The following is a 14,637-nucleotide window of genomic DNA, read 5'->3' as shown; positions in this document are numbered from 1 at the left end:
GCCTCGGGATGCTGCCGCGTGGCTAGAATCCTTGCCTCCGCACCGCTAAGCATAACACTCAAGAACACTTACCATATACTCATGTGAGTTCTAACACACATGTGGAGAGTTTTTCTGTTTTTATTTTTCTCCCATTTTGGGGTTTTTGTTATCGTGCAACAGTTTTATATCTACTTTGATGGGGACCTGTGCTTAGTGCAATCTAGCCCTAAATATGTTTACAGCACAGATCCTTTTTCATGCAATATGCTGCATAGGGAAAGGCCATGGAGACCTTCCTATACCAGTAAATTCACAGTTGCAGCTCAGGGATCCTGTACATGAGCAGGAATGTGGACAATAGAAAGAGACCAGTGGTGATTTCTTATCACACTTGTGATGCTGCTGCGTGATGGACATCCTTGCCTCCGCACCGACAAGCGTTCCATCAAGAACAATTGCCTTATGCTCTCTAAAATGCTGGAGATAGATACTCAGTGCAATTTGGCCTTGCATATGTCCATAGTCCTGGTCTCTTTTTCATGCAAAATGCTGCACAGGGGAAAACAATGGAGACATTCCCTCATAGACCAATTGTCAGTAACTGTGCGGCTGCAGCTCATTACTTATGTCCCTCAACACACACCTGGACACAGGAAATGGTCTGATGGCAATGGTATGTTCGGTTGGCTTAGGTGTGGGGATAAACTGCTATGTGAATTCTAATGGATGAACCGAGGGCCGCATCGGGACCGGTGCCGATATAATGGGGACGTTTCCAGAACTACAGCACTACTACTGAGTGGGAGAACTACTTATTATAGCAAACCTGCACGGCATTGCTTCTTTGTTAAACCAACATAAGACACCTGGCCATCTAGAGCAGTGTTTCTCAACTCCAGTCCTCAAGGCGCCCCAACAGGTCATGTTTTCAGGCTATCCATTATTTTGCACAGGGGATTTAATCAGTTTCACTACCTTAGTAATTACCACAGCTGTTTCATCCTGAGGGAAATCCTGAAAACATGACCTGTTGGTGCGCCTTGAGGACTGGAGTTGAGAAACACTGATCTAGAGTCGAGACTTAGGCTGTTGGGGAGGAATGGAACTCTGTAACAACTGCCCAGGGCCTTTTGAGTTACAGTCATTAAGGAGTTAAAATACTCTGAGGCTCGGGGATGACACGAGATAATTCATAGGTTGGTTGGACAAGGATGCGCAGTATGTGTGTCAATCTCATTTTTTTGCCCCTGATGATAGGTTCACATGTGTCTATTGGTATGGCGAACCCTACTCTAACTGATCTACACATGGGTTAACTGTTAGTTCTTATTATTGTTTAACGACTGTTTAGTAACTAAGAGAAGTGCCCCTGGGTTTCCCAGGAGAAAGCATATGTAACATAAACCAGTAACTCTGTCGCCTTGTGAGGTAACACTCCACGCTACAGGTGCTCACCCTCTTTTAAATATAGATGTTGGGGGTTCAGGGTATGAAGCATCTTTGGTTTTGGAGGGGGATGTGGGGGGGGGGGGGGATATCTGCCGTTGCAGAATTTCAAGGTTGCTAAGTTCTCAAGTTTCAAGAAGGAGTTGCTCATTTATGGTTGGAGTGCTACTGACTCAAGCAAACAATATATGTGCGTAAACAATTTGTACCAAATCTCCTTAGACCTAAGAGGGACAGTGAGATGCTTATGCCTGGGGGTATGGTTGGGGGGAGGATGGGATATGCGGATCCTGCTTACACGATTGCATATGAGAGGGAATGGCTGAGTTATCTATTGTATCCTGGAATGTCCGGGGCCTAAAATCAGCCACAAAAAGGACACTTGTTTTTAAATACCTGCAAAAGCACAACCCACACATCTGTATACTCCAGGAGACCCATTTGATAGGCAAGCGTGTCTTGGGTCTCCGGAGGGCATGGGTGGGAACTCACCATCATTCTACATACTCAAACTATGCGAGGGGTGTGAGCATTTTGATCCGCAGGTCACTTCCTCTACAGATTTTATACGTTAAAACTGACCCGGGGGGCAGATTTGTCATTATTAATGCTACACTTTATGATACAGGAATGGTGCTGGTAGGCCTTTATCTCCCTCCTCCTGCTGAGGTACAACTGTTGAATGATATAATGCAAATAGTAATGGGGTTCAATGTACCAGAGGTTTTTATTTTTGGCGATTTTAATATGGTCCCATCACAAGATTTGGACAGGCTACACGGGCTGACCCGCACCTCATCGGCCTTGGGGGGATGGGCTGACGTATGGCGCCATTTTCACCCGGACAAGAGAGAGTACACGTGTCACGCCGCCTCCTACCGGGCACTCTCACGAATAGATCTTGTGTATGCATCACCTGGGGCGTTGCGGTGGGTAGGGGCAGTGGACCATTTGCCCCGTGGCATCTCGGATCATGCCCCTATCTGCCTCAAAATTTCTCTAATAAAATCCCTGGGGTTGAGGCTGTGGCGTTTGTCCGGTTTCTGGGCCAAGGATGAGAGAGTCCAAGAATCAATGACGGAAAATATCTGTAACTATTGGAATGAAAATGGCGAATCTGCTAATGCCAATGTGTTATGGGATGCATTCAAATCTAAGATGAGGGGGGAATACATTGCCCGCATATCTCTCTTGCAGAGAGAGGCTTCCAAAACTCGTGAGACTTTGGAGGAGGAGGCTGTTAGAAGGGAGGCAGGATATATTCAATCCCCCAGCGACACTAACTATCATATCTGGCAGACTCCCCTACGTGAGCTTTCCCTACATAACGTCGAGCAGACTAAAAAATCTATGCTATTCGCGAAGCAGAAAATATTTGAACACGGAAATAAAAATGGGCGGCTGTTGGCCTGGCTAGCAAAGAACCAGATAGCTTTCACTCACATAGCCAGTATCCGTGATAGTGGACAGCAATAAATGACGAATTCTCTAAGTTTTTCAGGGAGGTATACACTTCTAGAGCCCAGTTCACGCCACTAGAATTGCAGGAGTATCTGGACACAATACCATTCCCTTCCCTGTCGGAGGAACATAGGAACTTATTGGAAGGGGATTTTTCTCTGGAGGAGGTCCAGGCTGCCATTGGTGGTTTACAATGCGGTAAGACTCCAGGTGCAGGCGGCCTTCCTACAGAGTTTTACTCACAAAACGCTGAACTGCTTGCCCCCAGATTGAGATCCCTTTTCTCTGGCCTGGTGGAGACAGATGCTCTCCCGGAGTCTATGGAGGAGGCTATTATAGTTTTAATACCTAAACCTGGGAAGGACCCACAGGAATGTGCATCCTTCAGACCAATATCTCTACTTAACGTTGATGCGAAAATCCTAGCAAAGATTTTGGCTAATCGTCTATCGTCGGTAATCTCCACATTGGTTCACGTCGACCAAACAGGTTTTATGCCGGGTAAAGGCACCGACATAAACCTTAGACGCCTTTTCGTGAACCTGTCGCTTAGTCAAGATACAGCGGGATCTCGGGTGATTGCCTCCCTTGACTCCGAAAAGGCGTTTGACTCTGTAGAGTGGTCCTATCTCTGGGGGGTGCTACAACATTTCGGGTTTGGCCCCAATTTTATACGCTGGATACGACTACTCTATAGAGCTCCAAAAGCTAAGGTGCGTACTAACGACCGACTGTCGGATTTATTTTCCCTACACAGGGGTACCCGCCAAGGATGCCCCCTGTCCCCTAGTTTATTTGCCTTGGCTCTAGAGCCATTGGCTATTATGATTCGGGAGTCTCAAGAAATTAGGGGAATCCGGGTTGGCACACTGGAGGAGAAAATATCCTTATACGCGGACGACGCCCTACTTTACCTGAATGACTCTGGTCCATCGTTATCCGCCGCTCTGGTGCTATTTAATAAATTCGGTACACTAGCAGGCATCCGTATCAACTGGAATAAATCGGTCCTCTTTCCTCTGGATAGGCAGCCCCAAGGCCCCCACAATCATACACCACTACAGTGGGTCGGAGAATTCAAGTACCTTGGGGTAGGGACGCCGGTCAATATTATAATTTGAACATGCTCCCCTTGCTTCGACTCTTGCGGGAGAAATGCCAGTCTTGGTCCGGACTTCCACTGAACCTATTGGGCCGGATAAATATTCTTAAAATGATCATTCTACCTAAATTCAACTATTTTTTCCGCAATAGCCCAATTTGGATACCGCAGATCTTTTTTCAAGAAATTGATAAATGCATCACCTCTTTTATATGGAATGGATCCATACCAAGACTGGCAAAGACCACACTGCGTGCACCGACACATCTGGGGGGACTGGCTCTTCCGGACTTCAGGGTTTACTATTGGGCAGCCATGCTGGTTACTGTACACTGGTGGTTTACGGCGAGTAGGTCTAACGCTGCGGTTTGTGTGGAGGCAGCCTGGCTAGGTTCACTACAGGAATTACAAAATTTGGCATATAGAGGAGTGAGAGCCTATAAGGACCTCCCTGTACCGACTAGGGCGACGATAAGGGTTTGGATTGCGGCTAGACGTAGGTTCCTCCAGGTGGGTCGCTGGTCACCGGTCCAGCCTCTCTGGGGAAACCCTAACCTGCCTCATTTTAGGACAATACCAGATCCCCAGATCTGGGCGAGAATCGGCATTAAGACGCTAAGGGATATTATGCCCACGGGCACACTGATATTCTCACAACTATCTAGGAAGTATGAGTTACCTGGGTGGATGTTCTTTCGTTATATCCAACTAAGACACGCAGCCAGAGCCCAATTTCCTATTCAACCTGTTCTACAGTTGGACCCAGTAGAGAATCTATTGTCTTCTGAAGACCTTGCAAAGCCACTTTCGGCTTTGTATGGTGTCCTACTCCCAATTGATGTGCAAAAATGGATAGACTCTGGGAACAATGGAAGGCTGATATCCCATCTTTAGAGAGGGAAGATTGGGAGGATAGTCTTGAACAGGGCCCCAAACTAGTGATAGCTGCAGGAGATAAACTTATACAAACCAAATTCCTTCACAGGGTTTACTTCACCCCGATACGTATGTCTAGAATATATCCTGATAGAGACCCACAATGTCCCAGATGCTTGACACATCCGGGCACTTACCTGCACATGTTCTGGGGGTGCCCCATGCTGTCGACCTTCTGGGCAGAAATATTTGACCAATTAAATGTCCGCCTTGAGTTGAATGTTCCTATGACGCCGGAACTAGCCTTACTGGGTATACATGAAGATGATCAGCGTCCACATCATAGCAAACTATTAATTTCATATTTGCTCTTTTATGCAAAGAAAGAAATATTGTGTAAATGGTCTTCTTCTGTCCCCCCGGATATAGCTACATGGGAAAACAAAGTAAATGCTGCCCTCCCTTTATACAAGTTGACGTATATCAATCGTGGATGCCCATGGAAGTTTGACAAAGTATGGTCATCATGGGCGTCGATTTAGTAGTGGGACAATGCTAATAGAATAGTGGGACTTTTTTAACTGCCCCTCGATATTTTTTGTCTTATTGACCTCTGTTGCCTTCCCTCCCCCCACTCTCCCTCAGGATATTACTCCGTGAGGTCTCTCCCCCTTATGTGTCCTCTCTCCTGCATTCTTCTCTCTTTCACTCAGGAAATATACCCTTGAACAGGAAACTGCAGAAGTTATTGCTATTAATAATGTTTTATGATTATATATTTTTTTCTTCTCTTGACCATTGTTTATGATGTATGCCTTATGCGAAATGCTGACAAGACTGTGATAAGTAACTTTGAAACAACTGACTGTGAACTTGTATTATTGTAAATGCTATTTTCTACAATAAAGCACTCCTGGTTTTAAAAAAACCAGAGTGATTGTGTGTAAGAAACTGTACACATAGCAGGAAGACAATGCAACCTTGGTTTCTAATAAGCACACGGTGATACGTGCAGTAAGTTCTCTTAAAGGCACATATTTTTGGAGGAAAAACAGTACCTGTAAAGAATCGTACCCTGATCACTGAATTGATAGTGCAGTGACAGGCTCTTGCAGATGCTTCTTCCAGCTCCCTGTGTTTTGGGCTTTCAGTTAGAGAGCTGGAAGAAATTTCAATGGACTATGAGTGTGGTCTGCGGTGGAAGACTGGATTTGTAGTGCATTCATTCACAGATTCCTGTGAATGAGTGAAGAACCTCTGCGAGTGAAGCCTTGCACAGCTGTGCCAATTTCAACAGATGATGGCTATGGGGGAGAAGAACCCCCTGCATGCAGTCGTAGGTAGGTAGGTGTGTGTGTGTGGGCGGCATTCCCATTGGCACCGTGTTACACCATAAATATGGGCGTAACATAATATGGTGTATAAGATCAGGTTAACCTTTTTCAAATGCATTTAAAATGGGCATCAAAATCTGATTACATTGTTGGGAGACCGCTATCTCTCAATGTTTCCATGTGTCACAATCAATCTTGTGTTTCTTGTGTGGCTGATGCATAAATAGAATTGTCTTGCTCCACTCATTCACCTCTATGAATAAGCCCTGGTGGGCAGGGTAAAATGCATCAGAGGGGGATGTGCCTTAGGAGGAGTTCCAGGCTGTGGCCATTCACATTCCTCTCCACTTGTTGAGCTAGTGGTATTTCTCATCCCTACATGCTTCACAGCTTTCTGGATTAAGTACAAGACAGCCTGCACACTAATGCCCCATACACACGATCAGACATTCTGACAACAAAATCCATGGATTTTTTCCGAGGGATGTTGGCTCAAACTTGTCTTGCATACACACGGTCACACAAAGTTGGTCGGAAATTCTGAACGTCAAGAATGCGGTGACGTACGACGAGCCGAGAAGAATGAAGTTCAATAGCCAGTGCTGCTCTTCTGCTTGATTCCAAGCATGCGTGGAACCTTGTGTGACAGAATTGTGTACGCACAATCGGAATTTCCCACAACGGATTTGGATGGAAAATTTGAGAACCAGCTCTCAAATTTTGTGTGACGGAAATTCTGATGGAAAATGTCCGATGGAGCCTCCACACGGTCTGAATTTCGACAACAAGCTCCTATCAAACATTTTCCGTCGGAAAATCCTATCGTGTGTACGGGGCATTACACTGTTTTGGGACCCTGGATTCTTTACCAGCAGAACACCTTGAGCGGTATTATAAGTAGTTACAAGGTTTTGTGAGTACTTCTTAATGACATTGTCTGTTTGGGACATTGTCCTGCTGCAGAATAAATGTGGGGCCAGTCAGACACCTCCCTGATGGTATGGCATGATGGATAAGTATCTGCCTGTGTTTCTCAATACTGGGGACACCATTGATCCTGACCAAATCTCCAACTCTGTAGAAATGCAGCCTCAAACTTGCAAGGAACCTCCACCATGCTTCACTATTGCCTGCAGACACTCATTATTATGTTGCTCTCCAGCCCTACGGCTAGCAAATTGCCTCCTGCTACAGCCAAATATTTCAAATTTTGACTTGTCAGTCCAGAGCACCTGCTGACATTTTTCTGCACACCAGTTCCTATGTTTTCATGCATAGCTTGTTCGGTTAGCTTTCCATATGGTAGGTATGGTTTTTGGCATGATTCTTCCAAGAAGACCACTTCTGGCCAGACTTCGCCCTCCATAGATTAGTGTACCTGGGTCCCACTGATTTCCACCAGTTCTGTACTGATGGACATCTTCTGATGTTTTAGAGAAGTAAGCATTGGGGGTTATTTATGAAAGTGCACTTGGAAGTGCAGTCGCTGTAGATCTGAGGGGCAGATCTGAAATGAGGGGAAGCTCTGCTGATTTTATCATCCAATCATGTGCAAGCTAAAATGCCGTTTTTTATTTTCCTTGCATGTCCCCCTCGGATCTACAGTGCCTGCACTTCCAAGTGCAATTAGTGCAAAGTGGATTTGCCTTTGCCTAAATAACCCCCATTGTGTCTCTCATCTGCTGCATTAAGTTTCCTTTGCCAACCACCTATCTACAGTCCTCAGTGACTGAAGAAGATGAACGGCAAGAGACCTCAGAAGGAGTTCATCAAGCCAAAGGGCTGAGAAAGACCTGAGTGTCCATAGAGGGGGAATGGTCCAACGTGAACAGGCCTTCCTTGAGTTGAAATTACATTTGCCAATGTACCAGCCTTGGCCTATGCTGACCCTGCCAAGCCCTACAAGCTGCTTGTTGACATAATCAGAGAACTACTAGGTGGTGTGTTGTATCAAGAACATAATGGATGCCTGAGACCTGTCACTTATGTGAACCAAAGCCTTTTCCCATCTGAGAGAAACTATCCTACTCACAAGTTGGTGTTTTGAAGTGAGCTGTTGTGGACAAGCTAATAGAATACTTGTATGGGGCAAGATTTGAGTTTGAGAGGTAATAACCCGTTCACATATGTTCTTACCACAACCAAACTGGGTGCCATGGGATATCAATGGTTGGCGGCACTGGCTGGGTTCTGTTTCTGTTTGAAATACTGTCCTGGAGTCGGGGATAGAGATGCTAATGCTCTGACAAGAAGAATCTATGACTCAGAGGTTCCTAAGGAAGAGTGGACTCAATTGAATTCAGTAGTCCAGGCTTTGTGTCAAGGAATCAAATACAGAGCCAGAGGGGTAACAGGGGCCATAGCCATCTGAGTCACCACTGCTGGCATCCCAAAGCTCTACTGCAACTTGACCCATGTGCTGAATGAGGGTCTGCCTACTCTCCCCAAGAAAGACTTGAGGAGGTACCTAGCAGAAGATCCTTGCTGCTGTTTGATTTTGAAAGCCTTAGAAAGTGGTTGCCTAGAGCTTCTACTAGCCACAGATTCTCCAAAGGAGGCTCGCCTAGTACACAATAAGTTGGATTGCTTACAGTTGCTGCATGAGGTGGTCTACCAAAGGGGCTCCTTGGATGAGCCCGAAAATAGATGGCAACTGTTCCTCCCTAAAAAATAAAGGGGGACGGTGCTGAATTTGTTACATGATGAACATGGACACATGGAACCTGATGGAACATGCAAGTTTGTTAGAGACCATTTCTACTGGCCTTGTGTGCAGACCAAAGTCGAGAGCTATTGTCACTCTTATATGTAGATATTCGCCAGCACACCAAGGATCATCAATTTCGTCCACACGGTTTTTATGTAAAGGATGATCATATCACAAAACGCTGTAGTGCAACGTTTCGGAGCCATGCAGGGCCCCTTCGTCATCACATGCCTGATGAAGGGGCCCTGCTTGGCTCTGCAGCGTTGCACTACACCGTTTTGTGATGTGATCATTCTTTGAATAAAAACCGTTTGGATGAAACTGATGATCCTTGGTGTGCTGGCAAATATCTACATATCGCATTGGTTCCAGTATCCAGCTGGCTGTCGCTACAGCACCCAATACCTTCAGAGCTTACTCCAGGAACGTGTGCGATGGGAAAATGGACCTTGGACTATTGCCACTCCTATCTCTGCTGCATTCAGAGGAATACTGTGCCCTCCAGAGCTGCCCCAATTGAAAAAAAAGAGGGAAGGTACCATGGATTTAGTGTGCATTGATTTCTAGAGTATTGATCCCGACACAAGTGACCAAGGGAACATACTGGTAATGACTAATCACCTCACTCGTTATAACTAAAATAAAAAGTGTAGCGCTATATATTATATAGACATATAGGTCAAAAACCACAATCAATAAGTGCATATGAACAGTATATAAAAACCTATCACACCTTGAATGACCATAAATATGGATTGCACAATAAAGTAACACAGTGTTATATATCAAAACAGTATAGAGTGAAAGACTATTTAGTAAATCTTAATTAACAAATGTAAGCAATAAAATATAATTGAAAGACCGTGAAGGTCCAACAAATCTAACACCATAAAATTATGCGAAAAAATGTCCTGAAACATAAAAAGTCCACAATATTAGTTGTAGAGAAAACGTGAAGAAAAAAACTCCACCAAAAGTCTATGGAGGTTACACGCTAATAGTGGTGGATCTGTAACTCCCAGGTTCGCAAGTAGACAGAATTAACCGAATCTGGCGGGTAAGTAGGCTATAGAAGAACCACCAGTGGACAGAGGGTCTTAAATGGTGCCGGGGCCATCACCGGAGACATCAAGAGGCTTACCGGAACTTAATGACTTGAGAAGACCTTTACAATACTGTTCCCTTTCCCCACTGCAGTAAAACTCAATCCATTAATAGGTAATGCTCTTCTAGTGCTTGCTAAATCAGAATGTCTCACCTCCCTCCTCTGGAATCTTGGGTATGTCACCAGTTATTTGGCTCCATGAACTTCCCTTCTTTCTCCTCTGACCCATGTTTTAGGCCTTTCCTTACCTCAAACTAATTCCGGCTCAAAGATTTCCTAACGGGGGTGTGGCTGGAGATTCTTTTCAGAAATCCAATTAATGATAACTTCATTACAACACTGGCAGGCTCTTCGAATCACACACTTCCTTTCTTCCATCAAGCCTCATAATGTCAACAAGAAATTGCTCTACGTTGAAAATTACTGTGAGGATGCCTCCCCACTTCGACATGCCTGATCTATCTTTTACAATCTCCTCTCAAGTACAGTTGAAGTCAATGATCTCAAGCAGATTCCAGGAAGCTTGGGCTAAACTATTAACCAGTATAGGGTTCCTTCTCTCCTACACAAAATGTTTCCAGCCACCTCACCATTATGTTGGAGGTAGCAAAAGGAGTGTGGGACTCTCCTTCACATTTCTGGCATTGCCCTCTAATATGCCCATTTTGGGAAAAGGTCCAGAAAATTGTTTTTTAATTCACTGATATTCAGCTTGAGAACCATCTTGAGATGTTTTTACTACATCTAACGCTGTTACCCAAGAAGTGCAATAAGAAATTGCTTCTAGCACTCTTAATAAATGCGGACAGGATCTATATACAGTACCTCAGATGTGGAAGTGCACTGAGATTAATGATATCCAACTGATGGAGGAACGTACTGGAGCAAGTAAACTGAAACTTAAACTGAAAAAAGAGCAACAGCAACACTGGAAAACATGGTTTTATTGGAACGCGTTCAAGTTCTCCCGCTGTTTTTACCTCTATCAATAAATGTTATATATTAGGTCTAATACAGACTGAATGGTCTATTCTAGATACCATTTCACATGGTACTACCTAAGAGATATCCCCTTCCCCCACTCCTTTTTCAGGATACCCCAGTGGTATACCATTTTCTTTTCACACTATTAGGCACATTTTCATAATACTCTCGTCATAACGGTTACAGTGTTATGAATTTTTACTGTCAATTCTCTTTTTTGCCTTTGGGATGGCATGAGTTATGTAAAATGATACTTTTTTTTACGTATTACACAACTCTGTGGAAGGATTAATAAAAGCTTATCATTATAAAAAAAAGAGGAGTTATGATCTCAGAGTTTGAATACATGACTTGGTGTTGCTAAGGAATCTGGGATCTCATGGAAAGCATAAGTTAGGTTATTGGTGGAGCAACTGCCTGGCTTAACTGTATACCAGATTTGTCCTGATGGGAGGAGGAGCCTCTGAAGACCTGGCATCAAAATCATCTACTGTCCCTGAGTGAAGCCATCAAGGTACCTGCAAAAACTGGGACACTATCACCCACAGCCTATGGATGCCACTTCATCCACTTTTGCTGCAGGTGTTTGGTCCAGTTTGTTTGGGCCTGAAGCCCTAGACTTTGTGCTACAAATTCAAGTGGAAGAGGAACTATGGGACTCAGAAAAAGGGATCTCTGCAGAATTCTTTCAGTACCTTCTTCAGTATATTCTCCCGTGCCGCAGGAGTCGCCCAAGTCTGGACAAGAAGAATCTACCCTATAGCTGTATGAACCCAGGGAACAGTGGGTCAAATAGACTGTATGACCCCCCACGTAGACTTGCATATGACTTATGGGGAAGCAGTTCGGAGTTGATTCCAACTGTGCATTGGTCCTCTGACACTTCATGCTATCCATAACAGCATCAGAGGCGAGGGCCACTTGCTTCACCCCCAACACACATGGCAGCCTCCATTACCTTATTTGTTTGTTAGGAAATGTCATAAAATCAGTTAAGTTTCTAAGTAACTTTTTTATTTTTTATTTACTTGCATTTAGTTCCTTGTTGCCTTTCACCTCCTTGGAAGACCAAAGATTTTTTGGTGGGGGGAGTATGTAACATAGACTACAGCTGATAAGTGCTGCAGAACTTTTTCCTTTGTTACTGCTGTATTATCCTTATGCAGTGTGGACAGGGTTAAATGGCAACAAAGCAAGGTGAGAAGGGTGTGCATGCTGCTGAGAAGAAGAAGAAGAAGAGAGCATAGTATTAAAGGAGATGATGAGGTGAAAAAAAAGACCGGACTACTGGCCCGAATGGAACCTGATCACAATCAGGTAAGAATTCAGAGACTGCTCATCACACAGGACCTTGCCTCAGAGTTGGGAACTTTCTCCCTAGGAAGGTGCAATTTGGATGCCTGGTTAGATCAGACTGCTGTACTACAGAACACTCCCACAGCTTGTAGAGAAGGAAAAAAAGGGAATGTCTCAGCAGGATTGAAAGAGAGACTCCTATTTCTGTTTATAGCCTTGAACTGAATGAGAGCACATGTGTAGAGACCCAAAAGAGGGTGCCTAGGATCTGATAAGAAATTAACATTGCAAAGGTTAATCTGTTGTCTGATGGGAGCTGTTGTGCTTTCTTCAAGGGCCCCAACTTTGCCTGACAACATTTTTTTTCTTTTTCTCCATTCACTGGTCAGTATGACAAAAAAGGGACTGATATAGTAAGTTAGGACTGTCTTTATATACTGTTGCTAAGTAAATGCAGTTCAGTTCTGTTAATTACTGTTATTCAGAATACTGCAGGTGTTTAACCATATCAGAGTAACATTATTGTCTTATTAATTGTATACGTACACTTGCTAATCCTCTCTTTTTTTAGGCTATGTTTGGCCTAATAAATTCTTTGAAATACCTCAGTGTGTTGGAAAGTGCTGGAGGAGTAAGGTGTATAATCTTCAGGTACGCAAAGAAATCGTAAAACATTTCAGCGGCTCCTCTAGGGGTAGTGCTACACCTTCCATCTGCAGTTGCAGAAAATAGATGTTTATGCTATATAATAAAAATAGGATTTTTATAACAGCTTACCTGTAAAATCCTTTTCTTCAAGTACATCACGGGACACAGAGCCACAGTATTTACTGATGGGATGTCCCAGAGCAATGCTATCTGAGGGGAGGGAGACACAACAAAAGTAGGGTGCAATCAGACCTGAGGACCTTGTACCGCTGCCTGCAACACACTGCGCCCAAAGGCGATATTCTCATGTCTTCTCACATCCACCTAATAGAATCTGGTGAATGTATGGACTGAAGACCAAGTTGCGGCCCTGCAGATTTGAGCCATGAAGACTTGGTGATGCACTGCCCACGAGGCACTAACAGCCCTGGTGGAGTGCGCTTTGATTTGAAAAGGTGGAACTTTCCTCTTCATACCATAAGCTTGAACAATTACCTGTCGAATCCACTTAGCAATGGTAGATTTTGACGCTGCCTGTCCTTTTTTAGGACCTTCAGGCAACACAAACAAAACATCAGTTTTGCAAATCTGAGCAGTCGCTTCCAAATAGGTTTTGACCGCTCTCACTACATCCAGAGAATGTAGTGACTTTTCCTCCGTAGAACAGGGATCTGGAAAAAATGAAGGCAGAACAATATCCTGTTAAGAAAACCTGAAACCACCTTCGGTAGAAAGCTAGGATGAGACCGCAGTACTACTCTATCCTTATGAAAAATTAAATATGGCTCTTTACAAGAAAGAGCCGCCAATTCTGATACCCTTCTTGCAGAAGAAATGACAAGGAAGCTAATTTTCCTGGTAGCCAACAGGACCAAGGGAATATGTCGAATAGGCTCAAAAGGCTGTTTCTGTATTGCCGACAGAACTAAATTCAAGTCCCAGGAGTTCAGGGGAGCTCTAACCGGTGGATTAAGCCATGTTACCCCCTGTATAAAGCTTCGGACCAACGAATTCAAAGCAAGCAGACGTTGAAACAATATCGACAAGGCCGAGACCTGGCCCTTGATAGCACTCAAGGCCAGCTTCATCTCTAAACCCATTTGCAGAAAAGCAAGGATTCTCCCAATGACATACTTTCTGGGATGCCAACCCCTGGATTCACAGCAGGAGTTATATGCCTTCCATATTCTATAATAAATGACTCTGGAAGCGGGCTTCCTTGCATTAATTAAGGTAGAAATTACTGGGCCTGAAAGCCCACGACTCTTCAGAATGTGGGTTTCAATAGCCAAACCATTAACTTTAGCGTTTGTAAAGTAGGATGGAACACTGGTCCCTGCGATAGCAGGTCTGGACATGGTGGTAGGGTCCATGGGGACCCTACCGCCATTTTCACTATTTCTGCATACCAAGATCTTCTGGGCCATGCTGGGGCCACTAGAAGCACTGACTTCTTTTCTTGCTTGATCCTGTGAAGAAGTTGTGGTAGCAGCTGAATAGGAGGGAATGCATAAATCAGTGAGAACTGATGCCACAGAGTCACCAATGCATCTGTCCCGCATGCAAGTGGATCCCTTGTTCTTGACACAAAGTTGTCGATCTTGTTGTTGAACCTGGACACAAACAGATCTACATCCGGGATCCCCCATCTTTGGCATATAGGCAGGAAGATGTCGGGGTGAAGAGACCATTCCCC

Source organism: Aquarana catesbeiana, linkage group LG04 (genome assembly GCF_042186555.1).
Source record: "Aquarana catesbeiana isolate 2022-GZ linkage group LG04, ASM4218655v1, whole genome shotgun sequence".
Lineage (NCBI taxonomy): Eukaryota > Metazoa > Chordata > Amphibia > Anura > Ranidae > Aquarana > Aquarana catesbeiana.
This window is presented reverse-complemented; position numbering follows the sequence as displayed.